Source organism: Lissotriton vulgaris, chromosome 8 (assembly GCF_964263255.1).
Source record: "Lissotriton vulgaris chromosome 8, aLisVul1.2, whole genome shotgun sequence".
NCBI classification, from domain to species: domain Eukaryota; kingdom Metazoa; phylum Chordata; class Amphibia; order Caudata; family Salamandridae; genus Lissotriton; species Lissotriton vulgaris.
This window is the reverse complement of record NC_141696.1, coordinates 154,403,115-154,428,948: the sequence shown is the minus strand read 5'-3', so window position 1 is coordinate 154,428,948 and position 25,834 is coordinate 154,403,115. Positions and strand designations below refer to the sequence as shown.

Sequence of the window (25,834 nt, the reverse complement as noted above, 5' to 3'; positions counted from 1 at the left end):
GCAGGCAAGGTAATTTTGTGAGTAGGATACAGGACCCTAAATAGCTGGTGAGAGGTATGAGGTATTCTAAAAGCATAAAAATTGTACACCTGTGAAATGAAATACTTTCACATGTGATCTTCTGTGTTTATTGTCCTGTGCATAAAGTTGCACCTTGTGTTTGAAGGTTTAAATTATTTCAGGCTTGCATGGAGGCAGAAATTTCTGAGTGACTTGTATACATTTCTTAAGATTCTGCACTGTCAGGATGGCCGAGTGGTCTAAGGCGCTGTGTTTAGGCCGCAGTCTCCTCTGGAGGCGTGGGTTTGAATCCCACTTCTGACATGACTTTTGGAGATGTAATCTCCTTTTTCAGGTTAACATCTGATGGAAGTTGCATCTGTTGGTCTTCACCTGGGATGTGATTCCGTCCTCATCTAGTCAAGAGAGCTGGGGTTTCTCATATATTTCGGTTGTATGAAGTCTTGCTGACAAAGTGCAGTCCTTACTATATGAGCATAGGACCCATGTAAGAGCTCATCTGGAAGAGTCATGCTCTTGTATGCCCTGGCCAGACAGGCCATGCAAATATGGAAGAATGCCTAGCATCTGGTAGACAGTTGGACTCCAGCACACTTACAGCAATTTCCTCAGGGCTGTGATCAGGGGCTGCTTAGATTTGCGTATTCCACCCTATGTTGTGACATTGAAATTCCTTGTTGAATTTGCTTTAGCTAGCCAAGAGGTGGCTGTTGACTCAATTTCAAAGCAGCTTTCGGCCGTTCAAGTGGCTGGTTAATAGCACTTTCTCTTTGTACGCCTTAAAGGTCTAAAGAGTTCTTCATAGGTACTGCTCTCTATGGATTGTTCAAAGATCTGTTGGAAGTACTTATAATAGGATACATAAATTGAGGGCATGCCTTTTCGGTACCCCACTTGCATGGCTGTCTGGCCTGTGGAAGGTTTTACAAATGCAAGTCAGGATGGCCGAGTGGTCTAAGGCGCTGTGTTCAGGTCGCAGTCTCTTTTGGAGGCATGGGTTCAAATCCCACTTCTGACAATTGTGTGTTTACTCTACTTTTTTCTTGAGAGAGAAAAAATCAGATCATTTCCCTCACAATGGCTTATATGGTTGTCTACTTGGAAAAGTGCAGTGAGTTTTTTTCTTGCTCTCGCCACTCATGACCTAAGATGTGTGCTTTTTTTGGTTCACAATATCTTTCCCTCTCTGTAGATGATCAAGCAACATGTGGTCAGGATGGCCGAGTGGTCTAAAGCACTGCGTTAAGGCCGCAGTCTCTCCTGGAGGTGTGGGTTCGAATCCCACGTCTGACAAAACTTTAAGTCCATTTTGTCTCTGAGTTCTTTTAGAATCTCAGCTAAAAATTGGCAGTGCATATAATATCTGAATAAGTAACAAACTTCAGTTTCAACTGCAAATTAATTTGCCCAATTCTGTCTTCAAGCTCGTATAATATTCTTCTAGCACTCGTGGTGTTTTATGTGTTTTTTGGGGGGTGCTTAAAAAGTCCCTTTTATTAATGAAATGGGTTACATTCAGTCTTGTGATATTTTTGGTTTCCATTAAGTAGATTGTTAATTTTATGTAACATCATTTTCTAATGCTCCATTCAAGAGATGTTTCCACTATGAAATGCAGAGCAAGGGGAAAGAGCACAAGTGATAGAGCGAGTGAGTGAGAAGGGGTGTTGAGGATGGAGAGAATGAAACAAAGACAGAGTGAGCGAACGGCAGCTAGGCCTAGAAGAGGAGACTAGAAGTGAAGGCGACATACTTTTACCTGCTTTTGACCTCCCACCCATCCCAAACCGACCACAAACGTACCATCTATGCAACGTTGGTATGCAGAAATTCACGCCTCAGCCAGTGAGGGTGAGTCCCAGGCCAGGGGCTAGAGAGCAAAAGACTGCATGTGCTCAGACGTTCCCTGCTAGGGACAGTTGATCTGAAACAAGGTCTGCTCTCTTGTATCCAGCAAGGATCTAGAAATCCTGCATGAATCTGCAAGGCACAATGACAGCATACATTTGCATAATATGCCCCACCTTCTGCCTTCCTACTTCCTGTGCATTAGTTGTTTGTGTAGAGAGAGAGGTCGCAGGCAAGGTAATTTTGTGAGTAGGATACAGGACCCTAAATAGCTGGTGAGAGGTATGAGGTATTCTAAAAGCATACAAATTGTACACCTGTGAAATGAAATGCTTTCACATGTGATCTTCTGTGTTTATTGTCCTGTGCATAAAGTTGCAACTTGTGTTTGAAGGTTTAAATTATTTCAGGCTTGCATGGAGGCAGAAATTTCTGAGTGACTTTTATACATTTCTTAAGACTCTTCGCTGTCAGGATGGCCGAGTGGTCTAAGGCGCTGTGTTTAGGCCGCAGTCTCCTCTGGAGGTGTGGGTTCGAATCTCACTTCTGACATGACTTTTTGAGATATAATCTCCTTTTTCAGGTTAACATCTGATGGAAGTTGCATCTGTTGGTCTTCACCTGGGATGTGATTCCGTCCTCATCTAGTCAAGAGAGCTGGGGTTTCTCATATATTTCGGTTGTATAAAGTCTTGCTGACAAAGTGCAGTCCTTACTATATGAGCATAGGACCCATGTAAGAGCTCATCTGGAAGAGTCATGCTCTTGTATGCCCTGGCCAGACAGGCCATGCAAATATGGAAGAATGCCTAGCATCTGGTAGACAGTTGGACTCTAGCACACTTACGGCAATTTCCTCAGGGCTGTGATCAGGGGCTGCTTAGATTTGCGTATTCCACCCTATGTTGTGACATTGAAATTCCTTGTTGAATTTGCTTTAGCTAGCCAAGAGGTGGCTGTTGACTCAATTTCAAAGCAGCTTTGGGCCGTTCAAGTGGCTGGTTAATAGCACTTTCTCTTTGTACGCCTTAAAGGTCTAAAGAGTTCTTCATAGGTACTGCTCTCTATGGATTGTTCAAAGATCTGTTGGAAGTACTTATAATAGGATAAATAAATTGAGGGCATGCCTTTTCGGTACCCCACTTGCATGGCTGTCTGGCCTGTGGAAGGTTCTACAAATGCAAACCAGGATGGCCGAGTGGTCTAAGGCGCTGCGTTCAGGTCGCAGTCTCTTCTGGAGGCGTGGGTTCAAATCCCACTTCTGACAATTGTGTGTTTACTCTACTTTTTTCTTGAGAGAGAAAAAATCAGATCATTTCCCTCACATGGGCTTATATGGTTGTCTACTTGGAAAAGTGCAGTGAGTTTTTTTCTTGCTCTAGCCACTCATGACCTAAGATGTGTGCTTTTTTTGGTTCACAATATCTTTCCCTCTCTGTAGATGATCAAGCAACATGTGGTCAGGATGGCCGAGTGGTCTAAGGTGCTGCATTAAGGCCGCAGTCTCTCCTGGAGGCGTGGGTTCGAATCCCACTTCTGACAAAACTTTAAGTCCATTTTGTCTCTGAGTTCTTTTAGAATCTCAGCTAAAAATTGGCAGTGCATAAAATATCTGAATAAGTAACAAACTTCAGTTTCAACTGCAAATTAATTTGCCCAATTCTGTCTTCAAGCTCGTATAATATTCTTCTAGCACTCGTGGTGTTTTATGTGTTTTTTGGGGGGTGCTTAAAAAGTCCCTTTTATTAATGAAATGGGTTACATTCAGTCTTGTGATATTTTTGGTTTCCAATAAGTAGATTGTTAATTTTATGTAACCTCATTTTCTAATGCTCCATTCAAGAGATGTTTCCACTATGAAATGCAGAGCAAGGGGAAAGAGCACAAGTGATAGAGCGAGTGAGTGAGAAGGGGTGTTGAGGAAGGAGAGAATGAAACAAAGACAGAGTGAGTGAACGGCAGGTAGGCCTAGAAGAGGAGACTAGAAGTGAAGGCGACATACTTTTCCCTGCTTTTGACCTCCCACCCATCCCAAACCGACCACAAACGTACCATCTATGCAACGTTGGTATGCAGAAATTCACGCCTCAGCCAGTGAGGGTGAGTCCCAGGCCAGGGGCTAGAGAGCAAAAGACTGCATGTGCTCAGACGTTCCCTGCTAGGGACAGTTGATCTGAAACAAGGTCTGCTCTCTTGTATCCAGCAAGGATCTATAAATCCTGCATGAATCTGCAAGGCACAATGACAGCATACATTTGCATAATATGCCCCACCTTCTGCCTTCCTACTTCCTGTGCAGTAGTTGCTTGTGTAGAAAGAGAGGTCGCAGGCAAGGTAATTTTGTGAGTAGGATACAGGACCCTAAATAGCTGGTGAGAGGTATGAGGTATTCTAAAAGCATAAAAATTGTACACCTGTGAAATGAAATACTTTCACATGTGATCTTCTGTGTTTATTGTCCTGTGCATAAAGTTGCACCTTGTGTTTGAAGGTTTAAATTATTTCAGGCTTGCATGGAGGCAGAAATTTCTGAGTGACTTGTATACATTTCTTAAGATTCTGCACTGTCAGGATGGCCGAGTGGTCTAAGGCGCTGTGTTTGGGCCGCAGTCTCCTCTGGAGGCGTGGGTTTGAATCCCACTTCTGACATGACTTTTGGAGATGTAATCTCCTTTTTCAGGTTAACATCTGATGGAAGTTGCATCTGTTGGTCTTCACCTGGGATGTGATTCCGTCCTCATCTAGTCAAGAGAGCTGGGGTTTCTCATATATTTCGGTTGTATGAAGTCTTGCTGACAAAGTGCAGTCCTTACTATATGAGCATAGGACCCATGTAAGAGCTCATCTGGAAGAGTCATGCTCTTGTATGCCCTGGCCAGACAGGCCATGCAAATATGGAAGAATGCCTAGCATCTGGTAGACAGTTGGACTCCAGCACACTTACGGCAATTTCCTCAGGGCTGTGATCAGGGGCTGCTTAGATTTGCGTATTCCACCCTATGTTGTGACATTGAAATTCCTTGTTGAATTTGCTTTAGCTAGCCAAGAGGTGGCTGTTGACTCAATTTCAAAGCAGCTTTGGGCCGTTCAAGTGGCTGGTTAATAGCACTTTCTCTTTGTACGCCTTAAAGGTCTAAAGAGTTCTTCATAGGTACTGCTCTCTATGGATTGTTCAAAGATCTGTTGGAAGTACTTATAATAGGATACATAAATTGAGGGCATGCCTTTTCGGTACCCCACTTGCATGGCTGTCTGGCCTGTGGAAGGTTTTACAAATGCAAGTCAGGATGGCCGAGTGGTCTAAGGTGCTGTGTTCAGGTCGCAGTCTCTTTTGGAGGCGTGGGTTCAAATCCCACTTCTGACAATTGTGTGTTTACTCTACTTTTTTCTTGAGAGAGAAAAAATCAGATCATTTCCCTCACAATGGCTTATATGGTTGTCTACTTGGAAAAGTGCAGTGAGTTTTTTTCTTGCTCTCGCCACTCATGACCTAAGATGTGTGCTTTTTTTGGTTCACAATATCTTTCCCTCTCTGTAGATGATCAAGCAACATGTGGTCAGGATGGCCGAGTGGTCTAAAGCACTGCGTTAAGGCCGCAGTCTCTCCTGGAGGTGTGGGTTCGAATCCCACGTCTGACAAAACTTTAAGTCCATTTTGTCTCTGAGTTCTTTTAGAATCTCAGCTAAAAATTGGAAGTGCATATAATATCTGAATAAGTAACAAACTTCAGTTTCAACTGCAAATTAATTTGCCCAATTCTGTCTTCAAGCTCGTATAATATTCTTCTAGCACTCGTGGTGTTTTATGTGTTTTTTGGGGGGTGCTTAAAAAGTCCCTTTTATTAATGAAATGGGTTACATTCAGTCTTGTGATATTTTTGGTTTCCAATAAGTAGATTGTTAATTTTATGTAACATCATTTTCTAATGCTCCATTCAAGAGATGTTTCCACTATGAAATGCAGAGCAAGGGGAAAGAGCACAAGTGATAGAGCGAGTGAGTGAGAAGGGGTGTTGAGGATGGAGAGAATGAAACAAAGACAGAGTGAGCGAACGGCAGCTAGGCCTAGAAGAGGAGACTAGAAGTGAAGGCGACATACTTTTACCTGCTTTTGACCTCCCACCCATCCCAAACCGACCACAAACGTACCATCTATGCAACGTTGGTATGCAGAAATTCACGCCTCAGCCAGTGAGGGTGAGTCCCAGGCCAGGGGCTAGAGAGCAAAAGACTGCATGTGCTCAGACGTTCCCTGCTAGGGACAGTTGATCTGAAACAAGGTCTGCTCTCTTGTATCCAGCAAGGATCTAGAAATCCTGCATGAATCTGCAAGGCACAATGACAGCATACATTTGCATAATATGCCCCACCTTCTGCCTTCCTACTTCCTGTGCATTAGTTGTTTGTGTAGAGAGAGAGGTCGCAGGCAAGGTAATTTTGTGAGTAGGATACAGGACCCTAAATAGCTGGTGAGAGGTATGAGGTATTCTAAAAGCATACAAATTGTACACCTGTGAAATGAAATGCTTTCACATGTGATCTTCTGTGTTTATTGTCCTGTGCATAAAGTTGCAACTTGTGTTGAAGGTTTAAATTATTTCAGGCTTGCATGGAGGCAGAAATTTCTGAGTCACTTTTATACATTTCTTAAGACTCTTCGCTGTCAGGATGGCCGAGTGGTCTAAGGCGCTGTGTTTAGGCCGCAGTCTCCTCTGGAGGTGTGGGTTCGAATCTCACTTCTGACATGACTTTTTGAGATATAATCTCCTTTTTCAGGTTAACATCTGATGGAAGTTGCATCTGTTGGTCTTCACCTGGGATGTGATTCCGTCCTCATCTAGTCAAGAGAGCTGGGGTTTCTCATATATTTCGGTTGTATAAAGTCTTGCTGACAAAGTGCAGTCCTTACTATATGAGCATAGGACCCATGTAAGAGCTCATCTGGAAGAGTCATGCTCTTGTATGCCCTGGCCAGAAAGGCCATGCAAATATGGAAGAATGCCTAGCATCTGGTAGACAGTTGGACTCCAGCACACTTATGGCAATTTCCTCAGGTCTGTGATCAGGGGCTGCTTAGATTTGCGTATTCCACCCTATGTTGTGACATTGAAATTCCTTGTTGAATTTGCTTTAGCTAGCCAAGAGGTGGCTGTTGACTCAATTTCAAAGCAGCTTTGGGCCGTTCAAGTGGCTGGTTAATAGCACTTTCTCTTTGTACGCCTTAAAGGTTCAAAGAGTTCTTCATAGGTACTGCTCTCTATGGATTGTTCAAAGATCTGCTGGAAGTACTTATAATAGGATAAATAAATTGAGGGCATGCCTTTTCGGTACCCCACTTGCATGGCAGTCTGGCCTGTGGAAGGTTCCACAAAAGCAAGTCAGGATGGCCGAGTGGTCTAATGTTCTGTGTTCAGGTCGCAGTCTCTTCTGGAGGCGTGGGTTCAAATCCCACTTCTGACAATTGTGTGTTTACTCTACTTTTTTCTTGAGAGAGAAAAAATCAGATCATTTCCCTCACATGGGCTTATATGGTTGTCTACTTGGAAAAGTGCAGTGAGTTTTTTTCTTGCTCTAGCCACTCATGACCTAAGATGTGTGCTTTTTTTGGTTCACAATATCTTTCCCTCTCTGTAGATGATCAAGCAACATGTGGTCAGGATGGCCGAGTGGTCTAAGGCGCTGCGTTAAGGCCGCGGTCTCTCCTGGAGGCGTGGGTTCGGATCCCACTTCTGATAAAACTTTGAGTCCATTTTGTCTCTGAGTTCTTTTAGAATCTCAGCTAAAAATTGGCAGTGCATATAATATCTGAATAAGTAACAAACTTCAGTTTCAACTGCAAATTAATTTGCCCAATTCTGTCTTCAAGCTCGTATAATATTCTTCTAGCACTCGTGGTGTTTTATGTGTTTTTTGGAGGGTGCTTAAAAAGTCCCTTTTATTAATGAAATGGGTTACATTCAGTCTTGTGATATTTTTTGTTTCCAATAAGTAGATTGTTAATTTTATGTAACCTCATTTTCTAATGCTCCATTCAAGAGATGTTTCCACTATGAAATGCAGAGCAAGGGGAAAGAGCACAAGTGATAGAGCGAGTGAGTGAGAAGGGGTGTTGAGGAAGGAGAGAATGAAACAAAGACAGAGTGAGTGAACGGCAGGTAGGCCTAGAAGAGGAGACTAGAAGTGAAGGCGACATACTTTTCCATGCTTTTGACCTCCCACCCATCCCAAACCGACCACAAACGTACCATCTATGCAACGTTGGTATGCAGAAATTCACGCCTCAGCCAGTGAGGGTAAGTCCCAGGCCAGGGGCTAGAGAGCAAAAGACTGCATGTGCTCAGACGTTCCCTGCTAGGGACAGTTGATCTGAAACAAGGTCTGCGCTCTTGTATCCAGCAAGGATCTAGAAATCCTGCATGAATCTGCAAGGCACAATGACAGCATACATTTGCATAATATGCCCCACCTTCTGCCTTCCTACTTCCTGTGCAGTAGTTGTTTGTGTAGAGAGAGAGGTCGCAGGCAAGGTAATTTTGTGAGTATAATACAGGACCCTAAATAGCTGGTGAGAGGTATGAGGTATTCTAAAAGCATAAAAATTGTACACCTGTGAAATGAAATGCTTTCACATGTGATCTTCTGTGTTTATTGACCTGTGCATAAAGTTGCACCTTGTGTTTGAAGGTTTAAATTATTTCAGGCTTGCATGGAGGCAGAAATTTCTGAGTGACTTTTATACATTTCTTAAGACTCTGCACTGTCAGGATGGCCGAGTGGTCTAAGGCGCTGTGTTTAGGCCGCAGTCTCCTCTGGAGGCGCGGGTTCAAATCCAACTTTTGATGTGACTTTTGGAGATGTAATCTCCTTTTTCAGGTTAACATCTGATGGAAGTTGCATCTGTTGGTCTTCACCTGGGATGTGATTCCGTCCTCATCTAGTCAAGAGAGCTGGGGTTTCTCATATATTTTGGTTGTATAAAGTCTTGCTGACAAAGTGCAGTCCTTACTATATGAGCATAGGACCCATGTAAGAGCTCATCTGGAAGAGTCATGCTCTTGTATGCCCTGGCCAGACAGGCCATGCAAATATGGAAGAATGCCTAGCATCTGGTAGACAGTTGGACTCCAGCACACTTACGGCAATTTCCTCAGGGCTGTGATCAGGGGCTGCTTAGATTTGCGTATTCCACCCTATGTTGTGACATTGAAATTCCTTGTTGAATTTGCTTTAGCTAGCCAAGAGGTGGCTGTTGACTCAATTTCAAAGCAGCTTTGGGCCGTTCAAGTGGCTGGTTAATAGCACTTTCTCTTTGTACGCCTTAAAGGCATAAAGAGTTCTTCATAGGTACTGCTCTCTATGGATTGTTCAAAGATCTGTTGGAAGTACTTATAATAGGATAAATAAATTGAGGGCATGCTTTTTCGGTACCCCACTTGCATGACTGTCTGGCCTGTGGAAGGTTCTATAAATGCAAATCAGGATGGCCGAGTGGTCTAAGGCGCTGCGTTCAGGTCGCAGTCTCTTCTGGAGGCGTGGGTTCAAATCCCACTTCTGACAATTGTGTGTTTACTCTACTTTTTTCTTGAGAGAGAAAAAATCAGATCATTTCCTTCACATGGGCTTATATGGTTGTCTACTTGGAAAAGTGCAGTGAGTTTTTTTCTTGCTCTAGCCACTCATGACCTAAGATGTGTGCTTTTTTTGGTTCACAATATCTTTCCCTCTCTGTAGATGATCAAGCAACGTGTGGTCAGGATGGCCGAGAGGTCTAAGGCGCTGCGTTAAGTCCGCAGTCTCTCCTGGAGGCGTGGCTTCGAATCCCACTTCTGACAAACCTTTAAATCCATTTTGTCTCTGAGTTCTTTTAGAATCTCAGCTAAAAATTGGCAGTGCATATACTATCTGAATAAGTAACAAACTTCAGTTTCAACTGCAAATTAATTTGCCCAATTCTGTCTTCAAGCTCGTATAATATTCTTCTAGCAGTCGTGGTGTTTTATGTGTTTTTTGGGGGGTGCTTAAAAAGTCCCTTTTATTAATGAAATGGGTTACATTCAGACTTGTGATATTTTTGGTTTCCAATAAGTAGATTGTTAATTTTATGTAACCTCATTTTCTAATGCTCCATTCAAGAGATGTTTCCACTATGAAATGCAGAGCAATGGGAAAGAGCACAAGTGATAGAGCGAGTGAGTGAGAAGGGGTGTTAAGGAAGGAGAGAATGAAACAAAGACAGAGTGAGTGAACGGCAGGTAGGCCTAGAAGAGGAGACTAGAAGTGAAGGCGACATACTTTTCCCTGCTTTTGACCTCCCACCCATCCCAAACCGACCACATATGTACCATCTATGCAACGTTGGTATGCAGAAATTCACGCCTCAGCCAGTGAGGGTAAGTCCCAGGCCAGGGGCTAGAGAGCAAAAGACTGCATGTGCTCAGACGTTCCCTGCTAGGGACAGTTGATCTGAAACAAGGTCTGCTCTCTTGTATCCAGCAAGGATCTAGAAATCCTGCATGAATCTGCAAGGCACAATGACAGCATACATTTGCATAATATGCCCCACCTTCTGCCTTCCTACTTCCTGTGCAGTAGTTGTTTGTGTAGAGAGAGAGGTCGCATGCAAGGTAATTTTGTGAGTAGGATACAGGACCCTAAATAGCTGGTGAGAGGTATGAGGTATTCTAAAAGCATAAAAATTGTACACCTGTGAAATGAAATGCTTTCACATGTGATCTTCTGTGTTTATTGTCCTGTGCATAAAGTTGCACCTTGTGTTTGAAGGTTTAAATTATTTCAGGCTTGCATGGAGGCAGAAATTTCTGAGTGACTTTTATACATTTCTTAAGACTCTGCACTGTCAGGATGGCCGAGTGGTCTAAGGCGCTGTGTTTAGGCCGCAGTCTCCTCTGGAGGCGTGGGTTCGAATCCCACTTCTGACATGACTTTTGGAGATGTAATCTCCTTTTTCAGGTTAACATCTGATGGAAGTTGCATCTGTTGGTCTTCACCTGGGATGTGATTCCGTCCTCATCTAGTCAAGAGAGCTGGGGTTTCTCATATATTTCGGTTGTATAAAGTCTTGCTGACAAAGTGCAGTCCTTACTATATGAGCATAGGACCCATGTAAGAGCTCATCTGGAAGAGTCATGCTCTTGTATGCCCTGGCCAGACAGGCAATGCAAATATGGAAGAATGCCTAGCATCTGGTAGACAGTTGGACTCCAGCACACTTACGGCAATTTCCTCAGGGCTGTGATCAGGGGCTGCTTAGATTTGCGTATTCCACCCTATGTTGTGACATTGAAATTCCTTGTTGAATTTGCTTTAGCTAGCCAAGAGGTGGCTGTTGACTCAATTTCAAAGCAGCTTTGGGCCGTTCAAGTGGCTGGTGAATAGCACTTTCTCTTTGTACGCCTTAAAGGTCTAAAGAGTTCTTCATAGGTACTGCTCTCTATGGATTGTTCAAAGATCTGTTGGAAGTTCTTATAATAGGATAAATAAATTGAGGGCATGCCTTTTCGGTACCCCACTTGCATGGCTGTCTGGCCTGTGGAAGTTCCACAAATGCAAGTCAGGATGGCCGAGTGGTCTAAGGCACTGCGTTCAGGTCGCAGTCTCTTCTGGAGGCGTGGGTTCAAATCCCACTTCTGACAATTGTGTGTTTACTCTACTTTTTTCTTGAGAGAGAAAAAAATAGATCATTTCCCTCACATGGGCTTATATGGTTGTCTACTTGGAAAAGTGCAGTGAGTTTTTTTCTTGCTCTAGCCACTCATGACCTAAGATGTGTGCTTTTTTTAGTTCAAAATGTCTTTCCCTCTCTGTAGATGATCAAGCAACATGTGGTCAGGATGGCCGAGTGGTCTAAGGCGCTGAGTTAAGGCCGCAGTCTCTCCTGGAGTCGTGGGTTCGAATCCCACTTCTGACAAAACTTTAAGTCCATTTTGTCTCTGAGTTCTTTTAGAATCTCAGCTAAAAATTGGCAGTGCATAAAATATCTGAATAAGTAACAAACTTCAGTTTCAACTGCAAATTAATCTGCCCAATTCTGTCTTCAAGCTCGTGTAATATTCTTCTAGCACTCGTGGTGTTTTATGTGTTTTTTGGGGGGTGCTTAAAAAGTCCCTTTTATTAATGAAATGGGTTACATTCAGTCTTGTGATATTTTTGGTTTCCAATAAGTAGATTGTTAATTTTATGTAACCTCATTTTCTAATGCTCCATTCAAGAGATGTTTCCACTATGAAATGCAGATCAAGGGGAAAGAGCACAAGTGATAGAGCGAGTGAGTGAGAAGGGGTGTTGAGGATGGAGAGAATGAAACAAAGACAGAGTGAGTGAACGGCAGGTAGGCCTAGAAGAGGAGACTAGAAGTGAAGGCGACATACTTTTCCCTGCTTTTGACCTCCCACCCATCCCAAACCGACCACAAACGTACCATCTGTGCAACGTTGGTATGCAGAAATTCACGCCTCAGCCAGTGAGGGTGAGTCCCAGGCCAGGGGCTAGAGAGCAAAAGACTGCATGTGCTCAGACGTTCCCTGCTAGGGACAGTTGATCTGAAACAAGGTCTGCACTCTTGTATCCAGCAAGGATCTAGAAATCCTGCATGAATCTGCAAGGCACAATGACAGCACACATTTGCATAATATGCCCCACCTTCTGCCTTCCTACTTCCTGTGCAGTAGTTGTTTGTGTAGAGAGAGAGGTCGCAGGCAAGGTAATTTTGTGAGTCGGATACAGGACCCTAAAAAGCTGGTGAGAGGTATGAGGTATTCTAAAAGCATAAAAATTGTACACCTGTGAAATGAAATGCTTTCACATGTGATCTTCTGTGTTTATTGTCCTGTGCATAAAGTTGCACCTTGTGTTTGAAGGTTTAAATTATTTCAGGCTTGCATGGAGGCAGAAATTTCTGAGTGACTTTCATACATTTCTTAAGACTCTGCTCTGTCAGGATGGCCGAGTGGTCTAAGGCGCTGTGTTTAGGCCGCAGTCTCCTCTGGAGGCGTGGGTTTGAATCCCACTTCTGACATGACTTTTGGAGATGTAATCTCCTTTTTCAGGTTAACATCTGATGGAAGTTGCATCTGTTGGTCTTCACCTGGGATGTGATTCCGTCCTCATCTAGTCAAGAGAGCTGGGGTTTCTCATATATTTCGGTTGTATAAAGTCTTGCTGACAAAGTGCAGTCCTTACTATATGAGCATAGGACCCATGTAAGAGCTCATCTGGAAGAGTCATGCTCTTGTATGCCCTGGCCAGACAGGCCATGCAAATATGGAAGAATGCCTAGCATCTGGTAGACAGTTGGACTCCAGCACACTTACGGCAATTTCCTCAGGGCTGTGATCAGGGGCTGCTTAGATTTGCGTATTCCACCCTATGTTGTGACATTGAAATTCCTTGTTGAATTTGCTTTAGCTAGCCAAGAGGTGGCTGTTGACTCAATTTCAAAGCAGCTTTGGGCCGTTCAAGTGGCTGGTTAATAGCACTTTCTCTTTGTACGCCTTAAAGGCATAAAGAGTTCTTCATAGGTACTGCTCTCTATGGATTGTTCAAAGATCTGTTGGAAGTACTTATAATAGGATAAATAAATTGAGGGCATGCTTTTTCGGTACCCCACTTGCATGGCTGTCTGGCCTGTGGAAGGTTCTATAAATGCAAGTCAGGATGGCCGAGTGGTCTAAGGCGCTGCGTTCAGGTCGCAGTCTCTTCTGGAGGTGTGGGTTCAAATCCCACTTCTGACAATTGTGTGTTTACTCTACTTTTTTCTTGGGAGAGGAAAAAATCAGATCATTTCCCTCACATGGGCTTATATGGTTGTCTACTTGGAAAAGTGCAGTGAGTTTTTTTCTTGCTCTAGCCACTCATGACCTAGGATGTGTGCTTTTTTTGGTTCACAATATCTTTCCCTCTCTGTAGATGATCAAGCAACGTGTGGTCAGGATGGCCGAGTGGTCTAAGGCGCTGCGTTAAGTCCGCAGTCTCTCCTGGAGACGTGGGTTCGAATCCCACTTCTGACAAACCTTTAAGTCCATTTTGTCTCTGAGTTCTTTTAGAATCTCAGCTAAAAATTGGCAGTGCATATAATATCTGAATAAGTAACAAACTTCAGTTTCAACTGCAAATTAATTTGCCCAATTCTGTCTTCAAGCTCGTATAATATTCTTCTAGCACTCGTGGTGTTTTATGTGTTTTTTGGGGGGTGCTTAAAAAGTCCCTTTTATTAATGAAATGGGTTACATTCAGACTTGTGATATTTTTGGTTTCCAATAAGTAGATTGTTAATTTTATGTAACCTCATTTTCTAATGCTCCATTCAAGAGATGTTTCCACTATGAAATGCAGAGCAAGGGGAAAGAGCACAAGTGATAGAGCGAGTGAGTGAGAAGGGGTGTTGAGGAAGGAGAGAATGAAACAAAGACAGAGTGAGTGAACGGCAGGTAGGCCTAGAAGAGGAGACTAGAAGTGAAGGCGACATACTTTTCCCTGCTTTTGACCTCCCACCCATCCCAAACCGACCACATACGTACCATCTATGCAACGTTGGTATGCAGAAATTCACGCCTCAGCCAGTGAGGGTAAGTCCCAGGCCAGGGGCTAGAGAGCAAAAGACTGCATGTGCTCAGACGTTCCCTGCTAGGGACAGTTGATCTGAAACAAGGTCTGCTCTCTTGTATCCAGCAAGGATCTAGAAATCCTGCATGAATCTGCAAGGCACAATGACAGCATACATTTGCATAATATGCCCCACCTTCTGCCTTCCTACTTCCTGTGCAGTAGTTGTTTGTGTAGAGAGAGAGGTCGCATGCAAGGTAATTTTGTGAGTAGGATACAGGACCCTAAATAGCTGGTGAGAGGTATGAGGTATTCTAAAAGCATAAAAATTGTACACCTGTGAAATGAAATGCTTTCACATGTGATCTTCTGTGTTTATTGTCCTGTGCATAAAGTTGCACCTTGTGTTTGAAGGTTTAAATTATTTCAGGCTTGCATGGAGGCAGAAATTTCTGAGTGACTTTTATACATTTCTTAAGACTCTGCACTGTCAGGATGGCCGAGTGGTCTAAGGCGCTGTGTTTAGGCCGCAGTCTCCTCTGGAGGCGTGGGTTCGAATCCCACTTCTTACATGACTTTTGGAGATGTAATCTCCTTTTTCAGGTTAACATCTGATGGAAGTTGCATCTGTTGGTCTTCACCTGGGATGTGATTCCGTCCTCATCTATTCAAGAGAGCTGGGGTTTCTCATATATTTCGGTTGTATAAAGTCTTGCTGACAAAGTGCAGTCCTTACTATATGAGCATAGGACCCATGTAAGAGCTCATCTGGAAGAGTCATGCTCTTGTATGCCCTGGCCAGACAGGCAATGCAAATATGGAAGAATGCCTAGCATCTGGTAGACAGTTGGACTCCAGCACACTTACGGCAATTTCCTCAGGGCTGTGATCAGGGGCTGCTTAGATTTGCGTATTCCACCCTATGTTGTGACATTGAAATTCCTTGTTGAATTTGCTTTAGCTAGCCAAGAGGTGGCTGTTGACTCAATTTCAAAGCAGCTTTGGGCCGTTCAAGTGGCTGGTGAATAGCACTTTCTCTTTGTACGCCTTAAAGGTCTAAAGAGTTCTTCATAGGTACTGCTCTCTATGGATTGTTCAAAGATCTGTTGGAAGTTCTTATAATAGGATAAATAAATTGAGGGCATGCCTTTTCGGTACCCCACTTGCATGGCTGTCTGGCCTGTGGAAGGTTCCACAAATGCAAGTCAGGATGGCCGAGTGGTCTAAGGCGCTGCGTTCAGGTCGCAGTCTCTTCTGGAGGTGTGGGTTCAAATCCCACTTCTGACAATTGTGTGTTTACTCTACTTTTTTCTTGGGAGAGGAAAAAATCAGATCATTTCCCTCACATGGGCTTATATGGTTGGCTACTTGGAAAAGTGCAGTGAGTTTTTTTCTTGCTCTAGCCACTCATGACCTAGGATGTGTGCTTTTTTTGGTTCACAATATCTTTCCCTCTCTGTAGATGATCAAGCAACGTGTGGTCAGGATGGCTGAGTGGTCTAAGGCGCTGCGTTAAGTCCGCAGTCTCTCCTGGAGGCGTGGGTTCGAATCCCACTTCTGACAAACCTTTAAGTCCATTTTGTCTCTGAGTTCTTTTAGAATCTCAGCTAAAAATTGGCAGTGCATATAATATCTGAATAAGTAATAAACTTCAGTTTCAACTGCAAATTAATTTGCCCAATTCTGTCTTCAAGCTCGTATAATATTCTTCTAGCACTCGTGGTGTTTTATGTGTTTTTTGGGGGGTGCTTAAAAAGTCCCTTTTATTAATGAAATGGGTTACATTCAGACTTGTGATATTTTTGGTTTCCAATAAGTAGATTGTTAATTTTATGTAACCTCATTTTCTAATGCTCCATTCAAGAGATGTTTCCACTATGAAATGCAGAGCAAGGGGAAAGAGCACAAGTGATAGAGCGAGTGAGTGAGAAGGGGTGTTGAGGAAGGAGAGAATGAAACAAAGACAGAGTGAGTGAACGGCAGGTAGGCCTAGAAGAGGAGACTAGAAGTGAAGGCGACATACTTTTCCCTGCTTTTGACCTCCCACCCATCCCAAACCGACCACATACGTACCATCTATGCAACGTTGGTATGCAGAAATTCACGCCTCAGCCAGTGAGGGTAAGTCCCAGGCCAGGGGCTAGAGAGCAAAAGACTGCATGTGCTCAGACGTTCCCTGCTAGGGACAGTTGATCTGAAACAAGGTCTGCTCTCTTGTATCCAGCAAGGATCTAGAAATCCTGCATGAATCTGCAAGGCACAATGACAGCATACATTTGCATAATATGCCCCACCTTCTGCCTTCCTACTTCCTGTGCAGTAGTTGTTTGTGTAGAGAGAGAGGTCGCATGCAAGGTAATTTTGTGAGTGGGATACAGGACCCTAAATAGCTGGTGAGAGGTATGAGGTATTCTAAAAGCATAAAAATTGTACACCTGTGAAATGAAATGCTTTCACATGTGATCTTCTGTGTTTATTGTCCTGTGCATAAAGTTGCACCTTGTGTTTGAAGGTTTAAATTATTTCAGGCTTGCATGGAGGCAGAAATTTCTGAGTGACTTTTATACATTTCTTAAGACTCTGCACTGTCAGGATGGCCGAGTGGTCTAAGGCGCTGTGTTTAGGCCGCAGTCTCCTCTGGAGGCGTGGGTTCGAATCCCACTTCTGACATGACTTTTGGAGATGTAATCTCCTTTTTCAGGTTAACATCTGATGGAAGTTGCATCTGTTGGTCTTCACCTGGGATGTGATTCCGTCCTCATCTATTCAAGAGAGCTGGGGTTTCTCATATATTTCGGTTGTATAAAGTCTTGCTGACAAAGTGCAGTCCTTACTATATGAGCATAGGACCCATGTAAGAGCTCATCTGGAAGAGTCATGCTCTTGTATGCCCTGGCCAGACAGGCAATGCAAATATGGAAGAATGCCTAGCATCTGGTAGACAGTTGGACTCCAGCACACTTACGGCAATTTCCTCAGGGCTGTGATCAGGGGCTGCTTAGATTTGCGTATTCCACCCTATGTTGTGACATTGAAATTCCTTGTTGAATTTGCTTTAGCTAGCCAAGAGGTGGCTGTTGACTCAATTTCAAAGCAGCTTTGGGCCGTTCAAGTGGCTGGTTAATAGCACTTTCTCTTTGTACGCCTTAAAGGTCTAAAGAGTTCTTCATAGGTACTGCTCTCTATGGATTGTTCAAAGATCTGTTGGAAGTACTTATAATAGGATAAATAAATTGAGGGCATGCCTTTTCGGTACCCCACTTGCATGGCTGTCTGGCCTGTGGAAGGTTCCACAAATGCAAGTCAGGATGGCCGAGTGGTCTAAGGCGCTGCGTTCAGGTCGCAGTCTCTTCTGGAGGCATGGGTTCAAATCCCACTTCTGACAATTGTGTGTTTACTCTACTTTTTTCTTGAGAGAGAAAAAAATAGATCATTTCCCTCACATGGGCTTATATGGTTGTCTACTTGGAAAAGTGCAGTGAGTTTTTTTCTTGCTCTAGCCACTCATGATCTAAGATGTGTGCTTTTCTTGGTTCACAACATCTTTCCCTCTCTGTAGATGATCAAGCAACATGTGGTCAGGATGACCGAGTGGTCTAAGGCGCTGCGTTAAGGCCGCAGTCTCTCCTGGAGGCGTGGGTTCGAATCCCACTTCTGACAAAACTTTAAGTCCATTTTGTCTCTGAGTTCTTTTAGAATCTCAGCTAAAAATTGGCAGTGCATAAAATATCTGAATAAGTAACAAACTTCAGTTTCAACTGCAAATTAATTTGCCCAATTCTGTCTTCAAGCTCGTGTAATATTCTTCTAGCACTCGTGGTGTTTTATGTGTTTTTTTGGGGGTGCTTAAAAAGTCCCTTTTATTAATGAAATGGGTTACATTCAGTCTTGTGATATTTTTGGTTTCCAATAAGTAGATTGTTAATTTTATGTAACCTCATTTTCTAATGCTCCATTCAAGAGATGTTTCCACTATGCAATGCAGAGCAAGGGGAAAGAGCACAAGTGATAGAGCGAGTGAGTGAGAAGGGGTGTTGAGGAAGGAGAGAATGAAACAAAGACAGAGTGAGTGAACGGCAGGTAGGCCTAGAAGAGGAGACTAGAAGTGAAGGCGACATACTTTTCCCTGGTTTTGACCTCCCACCCATCCCAAACCGACCACAAACGTACCATCTATGCAACGTTGGTATGCAGAAATTCACGCCTCAGCCAGTGAGGGTGAGTCCCAGGCCAGGGGCTAGAGAGCAAAAGACTGCATGTGCTCAGACGTTCCCTGCTAGGGACAGTTGATCTGAAACAAGGTCTGCTCTCTTGTATCCAGCAAGGATCTAGAAATCCTGCATGAATCTGCAAGGCACAATGACAGCATACATTTGCATAATATGCCCCACCTTCTGCCTTCCTACTTCCTGTGCAGTAGTTGTTTGTGTAGAGAGAGAGGTCGCATGCAAGGTAATTTTGTGAGTAGGATACAGGACCCTAAATAGCTGGTGAGAGGTATGAGGTATTCTAAAAGCATAAAAATTGTACACCTGTGAAATGAAATGCTTTCACATGTGATCTTCTGAGTTTATTGTCCTGTGCATAAAGTTGCACCTTGTGTTTGAAGGTTTAAATTATTTCAGGCTTGCATGGAGGCAGAAATTTCTGAGTGACTTTTATACATTTCTTAAGACTCTGCATTGTCAGGATGGCCGAGTGGTCTAAGGCGCTGTGTTTAGGCCGCAGTCTCCTCTGGAGGCGTGGGTTTGAATCCCACTTCTGACATGACTTTTGGAGATGTAATCTCCTTTTTCAGGTTAACATCTGATGGAAGTTGCATCTGTTGGTCTTCACCTGGGATGTGATTCCGTCCTCATCTAGTCAAGAGAGCTGGGGTTTCTCATATATTTCGGTTGTATAAAGTCTTGCTGACAAAGTGCAGTCCTTACTATATGAGCATAGGACCCATGTAAGAGCTCATCTGGAAGAGTCATGCTCTTGTATGCCCTGGCCAGACAGGCAATGCAAATATGGAAGAATGCCTAGCATCTGGTAGACAGTTGGACTCCAGCACACTTACGGCAATTTCCTCAGGGCTGTGATCAGGGGCTGCTTAGATTTGCGTATTCCACCCTATGTTGTGACATTGAAATTCCTTGTTGAATTTGCTTTAGCTAGCCAAGAGGTGGCTGTTGACTCAATTTCAAAGCAGCTTTGGGCCGTTCAAGTGGCTGGTTAATAGCACTTTCTCCTTGTACGCCTTAAAGGTCTAAAGAGTTCTTCATAGGTACTGCTCTCTATGGATTGTTCAAAGATCTGTTGGAAGTACTTATAATAGGATAAATAAATTGAGGGCATGCCTTTTCGGTACCCCACTTGCATGGCTGTCTGGCCTGTGGAAGGTTCCACAAATGCAAGTCAGGATGGCCGAGTGGTCTAAGGCGCTGCGTTCAGGTCGCAGTCTCTTCTGGAGGCGTGGGTTCAAATCCCACTTCTGACAATTGTGTGTTTACTCTACTTTTTTCTTGAGAGAGAAAAAAATAGATCATTTCCCTCACATGGGCTTATATGGTTGTCTACTTGGAAAAGTGCAGTGAGTTTTTTTCTTGCTCTAGCCACTCATGACCTAAGATGTGTGCTTTTCTTGGTTCACAATATCTTTCCCTCTCTGTAGATGATCAAGCAACATGTGGTCAGGATGACCGAGTGGTCTAAGGCGCTGCGTTAAGGCCGCAGTCTCTCCTGGAGGCGTGGGTTCGAATCCCACTTCTGACAAAACTTTAAGTCCATTTTGTCTCTGAGTTCTTTTAGAATCTCAGCTAAAAATTGGCAGTGCATAAAATATCTGAATAAGTAACAAACTTCAGTTTCAACTGCAAATTAATTTGCCCAATTCTGTCTTCAAGCTCGTGTAATATTCTTCTAGCACTCGTGGTGTTTTATGTGTTTTTTTGGGGGTGCTTAAAAAGTCCCTTTTATTAATGAAATGGGTTACATTCAGTCTTGTGATATTTTTGGTTTCCAATAAGTAGATTGTTAATTTTATGTAACCTCATTTTCTAATGCTCCATTCAAGAGATGTTTCCACTATGCAATGCAGAGCAAGGGGAAAGAGCACAAGTGATAGAGCGAGTGAGTGAGAAGGGGTGTTGAGGAAGGAGAGAATGAAACAAAGACAGAGTGAGTGAACGGCAGGTAGGCCTAGAAGAGGAGACTAGAAGTGAAGGCGACATACTTTTCCCTGGTTTTGACCTCCCACCCATCCCAAACCGACCACAAACGTACCATCTATGCAACGTTGGTATGCAGAAATTCACGCCTCAGCCAGTGAGGGTGAGTCCCAGGCCAGGGGCTAGAGAGCAAAAGACTGCATGTGCTCAGACGTTCCCTGCTAGGGACAGTTGATCTGAAACAAGGTCTGCTCTCTTGTATCCAGCAAGGATCTAGAAATCCTGCATGAATCTGCAAGGCACAATGACAGCATACATTTGCATAATATGCCCCACCTTCTGCCTTCCTACTTCCTGTGCAGTAGTTGCTTGTGTAGAGAGAGAGGTCGCAGGCAAGGTAATTTTGTGAGTAGGATACAGGACCCTAAAAAGCTGGTGAGAGGTATGAGGTATTCTAAAAGCATAAAAATTGTACACCTGTGAAATGAAATGCTTTCACATGTGATCTTCTGTGTTTATTGTCCTGTGCATAAAGTTGCACCTTGTGTTTGAAGGTTTAAATTATTTCAGGCTTGCATGGAGGCAGAAATTTCTGAGTGACTTTTATACATTTCTTAAGACTCTGCACTGTCAGGATGGCTGAGTGGTCTAAGGCGCTGTGTTTAGGCCGCAGTCTCCTCTGGAGGCGCAGGTTCAAATCCAACTTCTGACGTGACTTTTGGAGATGTAATCTCCTTTTTCAGGTTAACATCTGATGGAAGTTGCATCTGTTGGTCTTCACCTGGGATGTGATTCCGTCCTCATCTAGTCAAGAGAGCTGGGGTTTCTCATATATTTCGGTTGTATAAAGTCTTGCTGACAAAGTGCAGTCCTTACTATATGAGCATAGGACCCATGTAAGAGCTCATCTGGAAGAGTCATGCTCTTGTATGCCCTGGCCAGACAGGCCATGCAAATATGGAAGAATGCCTAGCATCTGGTAGACAGTTGGACTCCAGCACACTTACGGCAATTTCCTCAGGGCTGTGATCAGGGGCTGCTTAGATTTGCGTATTCCACCCTATGTTGTGACATTGAAATTCCTTGTTGAATTTGCTTTAGCTAGCCAAGAGGTGGCTGTTGACTCAATTTCAAAGCAGCTTTGGGCCGTTCAAGTGGCTGGTTAATAGCACTTTCTCTTTGTACGCCTTAAAGGCATAAAGAGTTCTTCATAGGTACTGCTCTCTATGGATTGTTCAAAGATCTGTTGGAAGTACTTATAATAGGATAAATAAATTGAGGGCATGCTTTTTCGGTACCCCACTTGCATGGCTGTCTGGCCTGTGGAAGATTCTATAAATGCAAGTCAGGATGGCCGAGTGGTCTAAGGCGCTGCGTTCAGGTCGCAGTCTCTTCTGGAGGCGTGGGTTCAAATCCCACTTCTGACAATTGTGTGTTTACTCTACTTTTTTCTTGGGAGAGAAAAAATCAGATCATTTCCCTCACATGGGCTTATATGGTTGTCTACTTGGAAAAGTGCAGTGAGTTTTTTTCTTGCTCTAGCCCTCATGACCTAAGATGTGTGCTTTTCTTGGTTCACAATATCTTTCCCTCTCTGTAGATGATCAAGCAACATGTGGTCAGGATGGCCGAGTGGTCTAAGGCGCTGCGTTAAGGCCGCACTCTCTCCTGGAGGCGTGGGTTCGAATCCCACTTCTGCCAAAACTTTAAGTCCATTTTGTCTCTGAGTTCTTTTAGAATCTCAGCTAAAAATTGGCAGTGCATAAAATATCTGAATAAGTAACAAACTTCAGTTTCAACTGCAAATTAATTTGCCCAATTCTGTCTTCAAGCTCGTGTAATATTCTTCTAGCACTCGTGGTGTTTTATGTGTTTTTTGGGGGGTGCTTAAAAAGTCCCTTTTATTAATGAAATGGGTTACATTCAGTCTTGTGATATTTTTGGTTTCCAATAAGTAGATTGTTAATTTTATGTAACCTCATTTTCTAATGCTCCATTCAAGAGATGTTTCCACTATGAAATGCAGAGCAAGGGGAAAGAGCACAAGTGATAGAGCGAGTGAGTGAGAAGGGGTGTTGAGGATGGAGAGAATGAAACAAAGACAGAGTGAGTGAACGGCAGGTAGGCCTAGAAGAGGAGACTAGAAGTGAAGGCGACATACTTTTCCCTGCTTTTGACCTCCCACCCATCCCAAACCGATCACAAACGTACCATCTGTGCAACGTTGGTATGCAGAAATTCACGCCTCAGCCAGTGAGGGTGAGTCCCAGGCCAGGGGCTAGAGAGCAAAAGACTGCATGTGCTCAGACGTTCCCTGCTAGGGACAGTTGATCTGAAACAAGGTCTGCACTCTTGTATCCAGCAAGGATCTAGAAATCCTGCATGAATCTGCAAGGCACAATGACAGCACACATTTGCATAATATGCCCCACCTTCTGCCTTCCTACTTCCTGTGCAGTAGTTGTTTGTGTAGAGAGAGAGGTCGCAGGCAAGGTAATTTTGTGAGTCGGATACAGGACCCTAAAAAGCTGGTGAGAGGTATGAGGTATTCTAAAAGCATAAAAATTGTACACCTGTGAAATGAAATGCTTTCACATGTGATCTTCTGTGTTTATTGTCCTGTGCATAAAGCTGCACCTTGTGTTTGAAGGTTTAAATTATTTCAGGCTTGCATGGAGGCAGAAATTTCTGAGTGACTTTTATACATTTCTTAAGACTCTGCACTGTCAGGATGGCCGAGTGGTCTAAGGCGCTGTGTTTAGGCCGCAGTCTCCTCTGGAGGCGTGGGTTCGAATCCCACTTCTGACATGACTTTTGGAGATGTAATCTCCTTTTTCAGGTTAACATCTGATGGAAGTTGCATCTGTTGGTCTTCACCTGGGATGTGATTCCGTCCTCATCTAGTCAAGAGAGCTGGGGTTTCTCATATATTTCGGTTGTATAAAGTCTTGCTGACAAAGTGCAGTCCTTACTATATGAGCATAGGACCCATGTAAGAGCTCATCTGGAAGAGTCATGCTCTTGTATGCCCTGGCCAGACAGGCCATGCAAATATGGAAGAATGCCTAGCATCTGGTAGACAGTTGGACTCCAGCACACTTACGGCAATTTCCTCAGGGCTGTGATCAGGGGCTGCTTAGATTTGCGTATTCCACCCTATGTTGTGACATTGAAATTCCTTGTTGAATTTGCTTTAGCTAGCCAAGAGGTGGCTGTTGACTCAATTTCAAAGCAGCTTTGGGCCGTTCAAGTGGCTGGTTAATAGCACTTTCTCTTTGTACGCCTTAAAGGTCTAAAGAGTTCTTCATAGGTACTGCTCTCTATGGATTGTTCAAAGATCTGTTGGAAGTACTTATAATAGGATAAATAAATTGAGGGCATGCTTTTTCGGTACCCCACTTGCATGGCTGTCTGGCCTGTGGAAGGTTCTATAAATGCAAGTCAGGATGGCCGAGTGGTCTAAGGCGCTGCGTTCAGGTCGCAGTCTCTTCTGGAGGTGTGGGTTCAAATCCCACTTCTGACAATTGTGTGTTTACTCTACTTTTTTCTTGGGAGAGGAAAAAATCAGATCATTTCCCTCACATGGGCTTATATGGTTGTCTACTTGGAAAAGTGCAGTGAGTTTTTTTCTTGCTCTAGCCACTCATGACCTAGGATGTGTGCTTATTTTGGTTCACAATATCTTTCCCTCTCTGTAGATGATCAAGCAACGTGTGGTCAGGATGGCCGAGTGGTCTAAGGCGCTGCGTTAAGTCCGCAGTCTCTCCTGGAGGCGTGGGTTCGAATCCCACTTATGACAAACCTTTAAGTCCATTTTGTCTCTGAGTTCTTTTAGAATCTCAGCTAAAAATTGGCAGTGCATATAATATCTGAATAAGTAACAAACTTCAGTTTCAACTGCAAATTAATTTGCCCAATTCTGTCTTCAAGCTCGTATAATATTCTTCTAGCACTCGTGGTGTTTTATGTGTTTTTTGGGGGGTGCTTAAAAAGTCCCTTTTATTAATGAAATGGGTTACATTCAGACTTGTAATATTTTTGGTTTCCAATAAGTAGATTGTTAATTTTATGTAACCTCATTTTCTAATGCTCCATTCAAGAGATGTTTCCACTATGAAATGCAGAGCAAGGGGAAAGAGCACAAGTGATAGAGCGAGTGAGTGAGAAGGGGTGTTGAGGATGGAGAGAATGAAACAAAGACAGAGTGAGTGAACGGCAGGTAGGCCTAGAAGAGGAGACTAGAAGTGAAGGCGACATACTTTTCCCTGCTTTTGACCTCCCACCCATCCCAAACCGACCACATACGTACCATCTATGCAACGTTGGTATGCAGAAATTCACGCCTCAGCCAGTGAGGGTAAGTCCCAGGCCAGGGGCTAGAGAGCAAAAGACTGCATGTGCTCAGACGTTCCCTGCTAGGGACAGTTGATCTGAAACAAGGTCTGCTCTCTTGTATCCAGCAAGGATCTAGAAATCCTGCATGAATCTGCAAGGCACAATGACAGCATACATTTGCATAATATGCCCCACCTTCTGCCTTCCTACTTCCTGTGCAGTAGTTGTTTGTGTAGAGAGAGAGGTCGCATGCAAGGTAATTTTGTGAGTAGGATACAGGACCCTAAATAGCTGGTGAGAGGTATGAGGTATTCTAAAAGCATAAAAATTGTACACCTGTGAAATGAAATGCTTTCACATGTGATCTTCTGTGTTTATTGTCCTGTGCATAAAGTTGCACCTTGTGTTTGAAGGTTTAAATTATTTCAGGCTTGCATGGAGGCAGATATTTCTGAGTGACTTTTATACATTTCTTAAGACTCTGCACTGTCAGGATGGCCGAGTGGTCTAAGGCGCTGTGTTTAGGCCGCAGTCTCCTCTGGAGGCGTGGGTTCGAATCCCACTTCTGACATGACTTTTGGAGATGTAATCTCCTTTTTCAGGTTAACATCTGATGGAAGTTGCATCTGTTGGTCTTCACCTGGGATGTGATTCCGTCCTCATCTAGTCAAGAGAGCTGGGGTTTCTCATATATTTCGGTTGTATAAAGTCTTGCTGACAAAGTGCAGTCCTTACTATATGAGCATAGGACCCATGTAAGAGCTCATCTGGAAGAGTCATGCTCTTGTATGCCCTGGCCAGACAGGCAATGCAAATATGGAAGAATGCCTAGCATCTGGTAGACAGTTGGACTCCAGCACACTTACGGCAATTTCCTCAGGGCTGTGATCAGGGGCTGCTTAGATTTGCGTATTCCA

At 43.6% G+C, this 25,834-nt stretch overlaps 19 non-coding genes across 19 annotated transcripts; all 19 read left to right on the top strand.

Annotated features, from left to right (window-relative positions):
* Positions 1–241: 241 nt before the first annotated feature.
* Positions 242–324, top strand: TRNAL-UAG (transfer RNA leucine (anticodon UAG)). Its single transcript has one exon. It is a non-coding gene; the product is annotated as a tRNA-Leu (tRNA).
* Positions 325–956: 632 nt separating this feature from the next.
* Positions 957–1,039, top strand: TRNAL-CAG (transfer RNA leucine (anticodon CAG)). The gene has a single exon. It is a non-coding gene; the product is annotated as a tRNA-Leu (tRNA).
* A 3,396-nt stretch (positions 1,040–4,435) lies between these two features.
* TRNAP-UGG (transfer RNA proline (anticodon UGG)) lies at positions 4,436–4,518 on the top strand. Its single transcript has one exon. It is a non-coding gene; the product is annotated as a tRNA-Pro (tRNA).
* Positions 4,519–5,150: 632 nt separating this feature from the next.
* On the top strand, positions 5,151–5,233 carry TRNAL-CAG (transfer RNA leucine (anticodon CAG)). Its single transcript has one exon. It is a non-coding gene; the product is annotated as a tRNA-Leu (tRNA).
* Positions 5,234–9,343: 4,110 nt separating this feature from the next.
* TRNAL-CAG (transfer RNA leucine (anticodon CAG)) lies at positions 9,344–9,426 on the top strand. Its single transcript has one exon. It is a non-coding gene; the product is annotated as a tRNA-Leu (tRNA).
* Positions 9,427–10,725: 1,299 nt separating this feature from the next.
* Positions 10,726–10,808, top strand: TRNAL-UAG (transfer RNA leucine (anticodon UAG)). Its single transcript has one exon. It is a non-coding gene; the product is annotated as a tRNA-Leu (tRNA).
* A 631-nt stretch (positions 10,809–11,439) lies between these two features.
* Positions 11,440–11,522, top strand: TRNAL-CAG (transfer RNA leucine (anticodon CAG)). Its single transcript has one exon. It is a non-coding gene; the product is annotated as a tRNA-Leu (tRNA).
* A 1,299-nt stretch (positions 11,523–12,821) lies between these two features.
* TRNAL-UAG (transfer RNA leucine (anticodon UAG)) lies at positions 12,822–12,904 on the top strand. The gene has a single exon. It is a non-coding gene; the product is annotated as a tRNA-Leu (tRNA).
* Positions 12,905–13,536: 632 nt separating this feature from the next.
* On the top strand, positions 13,537–13,619 carry TRNAL-CAG (transfer RNA leucine (anticodon CAG)). The gene has a single exon. It is a non-coding gene; the product is annotated as a tRNA-Leu (tRNA).
* Positions 13,620–13,812: 193 nt separating this feature from the next.
* Positions 13,813–13,895, top strand: TRNAL-AAG (transfer RNA leucine (anticodon AAG)). Its single transcript has one exon. It is a non-coding gene; the product is annotated as a tRNA-Leu (tRNA).
* Positions 13,896–15,634: 1,739 nt separating this feature from the next.
* Positions 15,635–15,717, top strand: TRNAL-CAG (transfer RNA leucine (anticodon CAG)). Its single transcript has one exon. It is a non-coding gene; the product is annotated as a tRNA-Leu (tRNA).
* A 1,300-nt stretch (positions 15,718–17,017) lies between these two features.
* TRNAL-UAG (transfer RNA leucine (anticodon UAG)) lies at positions 17,018–17,100 on the top strand. Its single transcript has one exon. It is a non-coding gene; the product is annotated as a tRNA-Leu (tRNA).
* Positions 17,101–17,732: 632 nt separating this feature from the next.
* On the top strand, positions 17,733–17,815 carry TRNAL-CAG (transfer RNA leucine (anticodon CAG)). The gene has a single exon. It is a non-coding gene; the product is annotated as a tRNA-Leu (tRNA).
* Positions 17,816–19,114: 1,299 nt separating this feature from the next.
* On the top strand, positions 19,115–19,197 carry TRNAL-UAG (transfer RNA leucine (anticodon UAG)). The gene has a single exon. It is a non-coding gene; the product is annotated as a tRNA-Leu (tRNA).
* A 632-nt stretch (positions 19,198–19,829) lies between these two features.
* Positions 19,830–19,912, top strand: TRNAL-CAG (transfer RNA leucine (anticodon CAG)). The gene has a single exon. It is a non-coding gene; the product is annotated as a tRNA-Leu (tRNA).
* Positions 19,913–21,926: 2,014 nt separating this feature from the next.
* On the top strand, positions 21,927–22,009 carry TRNAL-CAG (transfer RNA leucine (anticodon CAG)). The gene has a single exon. It is a non-coding gene; the product is annotated as a tRNA-Leu (tRNA).
* A 1,298-nt stretch (positions 22,010–23,307) lies between these two features.
* Positions 23,308–23,390, top strand: TRNAL-UAG (transfer RNA leucine (anticodon UAG)). Its single transcript has one exon. It is a non-coding gene; the product is annotated as a tRNA-Leu (tRNA).
* Positions 23,391–24,022: 632 nt separating this feature from the next.
* Positions 24,023–24,105, top strand: TRNAL-CAG (transfer RNA leucine (anticodon CAG)). Its single transcript has one exon. It is a non-coding gene; the product is annotated as a tRNA-Leu (tRNA).
* Positions 24,106–25,405: 1,300 nt separating this feature from the next.
* Positions 25,406–25,488, top strand: TRNAL-UAG (transfer RNA leucine (anticodon UAG)). Its single transcript has one exon. It is a non-coding gene; the product is annotated as a tRNA-Leu (tRNA).
* Positions 25,489–25,834: the final 346 nt, after the last annotated feature.